Consider the following 2,500-nt stretch of genomic DNA (forward strand, 5'->3'; position numbering starts at 1 on the left):
AACGAGCCGACAAATGGCTGAACAATTGATGTCAACGTGACAAGATCTCTTGTAACTGGGCAAAAGAATTTAAGCAGCGTATCTCTAGACTTGGTCAGCAAAATGCCCGTTTTTTCCTACTGAGTTGTTGTGCTTGGTTGTTTTTTAAACAGTTTCAATACTCAAGAACATAGATGAACTAAATTGGATTTTTACAATTTTGTTAACATTCACTTATTTTGCTCGAATAATGTCAGACAATGCAACCATCAAGTTCTTCCGGGCTTGTCCGGGATTTGAACCCGGGACCTCTCGCACCCAAAGCGAGAATCATACCCCTAGACCAACGAGCCGACAAATGGCTAAACGATTGATGTCAACCTGACAAGATCCCTTGTAACTGGGCAAGAGAATTTAAGCAGCGTATCTCTAGACTTGGTCAGCAAAATGCCTGTTTTTTCCTACTGAGTTGTTGTGCTTGGTTGTTTTTTAAACAGTTTCAATACTCAAGAACATAGATGAACTAAATTGGGTTGGTACAATTTTGTTAACAATCACTTATTTTTCTCCAACAATAACAGAAAAAGCAACCATGAAGTTCTTTTGGGCTCGTCCGGGATTTGAACCCGGGACCTCTCGCACCCAAAGCGAGAATCATACCCCTAGACCAACGAGCCGACAAATGGCTGAACGATTGATGTCAACCTGACAAGATGCCTTGTAACTGGGCAAGAGAATTTAAGCAGCGTATCTCTAGACTTGGTCAGCAAAATGCCCGTTTTTTTCCTACTGAGTTGTTGTGCTTGGTTGTTTTTTAAACAGTTTCAATACTCAAGAACATAGATGAACTAAATTGGATTTTTACAATTTTGTTAACATTCACTTATTTTGCTCGAATAATGTCAGACAATGCAACCATCAAGTTCTTCCGGGCTTGTCCGGCATTTGAACCCGGGGCCTCTCGCACCCAAAGCGAGAATCATACCCCTAGACCAACGAGCCGACAAATGGCTGAACAATTGATGTCAACGTGACAAGATCTCTTGTAACTGGGCAAAAGAATTTAAGCAGCGTATCTCTAGACTTGGTCAGCAAAATGCCCGTTTTTTCCTACTGAGTTGTTGTGCTTGGTTGTTTTTTAAACAGTTTCAATACTCAAGAACATAGATGAACTAAATTGGATTTTTACAATTTTGTTAACATTCACTTATTTTGCTCGAATATTGTCAGACAATGCAACCATCAAGTTCTTCCGGGCTTGTCCGGGATTTGAACCCAGGACCTCTCGCACCCAAAGCGAGAATCATACCCCTAGACCAACGAGCCGACAAATGGCTAAACGATTGATGTCAACCTGACAAGATCCCTTGTAACTGGGCAAGAGAATTTAAGCAGCGTATCTCTAGACTTGGTCAGCAAAATGCCTGTTTTTTCCTACTGAGTTGTTGTGCTTGGTTGTTTTTTAAACAGTTTCAATACTCAAGAACATAGATGAACTAAATTGGGTTGGTACAATTTTGTTAACAATCACTTATTTTTCTCCAACAATAACAGAAAAAGCAACCATGAAGTTCTTTCGGGCTCGTCCGGGATTTGAACCCGGGACCTCTCGCACCCAAAGCGAGAATCATACCCCTAGACCAACGAGCCGACAAATGGCTGAACGATTGATGTCAACCTGACAAGATGCCTTGTAACTGGGCAAGAGAATTTAAGCAGCGTATCTCTAGACTTGGTCAGCAAAATGCCTGTTTTTTCCTACTGAGTTGTTGTGCTTGGTTGTTTTTTAAACAGTTTCAATACTCAAGAACATAGATGAACTAAATTGGATTTTTACAATTTTGTTAACATTCACTTATTTTGCTCGAATAATGACAGACAATGCAACCATCAAGATCTTCCGGGCTCGTCCAGGATTTGAACCCGGGACCTCTCGCACCCAAAGCGAGAATCATACCCCTAGACCAACGAGCCGACAAATGGCTGAACGATTGATGTCAACCTGACAAGATGCCTTGTAACTGGGCAAGAGAATTTAAGCAGCGTATCTCTAGACTTGGTCAGCAAAATGCCTGTTTTTTCCTACTGAGTTGTTGTGCTTGGTTGTTTTTTAAACAGTTTCAATACTCAAGAACATAGATGAACTAAATTGGATTTTTACAATTTTGTTAACATTTACTTATTTTGCTCGAATAATGACAGACAATGCAACCATCAAGATCTTCCGGGCTCGTCCGGGATTTGAACCCGGGACCTCTTGCACCCTAAGCGAGAATCATACCCCTAGACCAACGAGCCGACAAATGGCTGAACAATCGATGTCAACGTGACAAGATCCCTTGTAACTGGGCAAGAGAATTTAAGCAGCGTATCTCTAGACTTGGTCAGCAAAATGCCTGTTTTTTCCTACTGAGTTTTTGTGCTTGGTTGTTTTTTATACAGTTTCAATACTCAAGAACATAGATGAACTAAATTGGATTTTAACAATTTTGTTAACATTCACTTATTTTGCTCGAATAAT

At 40.6% G+C, this 2,500-nt stretch overlaps 2 non-coding genes across 2 annotated transcripts; both read right to left on the reverse strand.

The window, feature by feature from the left end:
- Window positions 1-584: 584 nt before the first annotated feature.
- On the reverse strand, window positions 585-656 carry trnap-ugg (transfer RNA proline (anticodon UGG)). The gene has a single exon. It is a non-coding gene; the product is annotated as a tRNA-Pro (tRNA).
- A 901-nt stretch (window positions 657-1,557) lies between these two features.
- trnap-ugg (transfer RNA proline (anticodon UGG)) lies at window positions 1,558-1,629 on the reverse strand. The gene has a single exon. It is a non-coding gene; the product is annotated as a tRNA-Pro (tRNA).
- Window positions 1,630-2,500: the final 871 nt, after the last annotated feature.

The sequence above is a fragment of the Pungitius pungitius genome, chromosome 4 (genome assembly GCF_949316345.1).
Source record: "Pungitius pungitius chromosome 4, fPunPun2.1, whole genome shotgun sequence".
Lineage (NCBI taxonomy): Eukaryota > Metazoa > Chordata > Actinopteri > Perciformes > Gasterosteidae > Pungitius > Pungitius pungitius.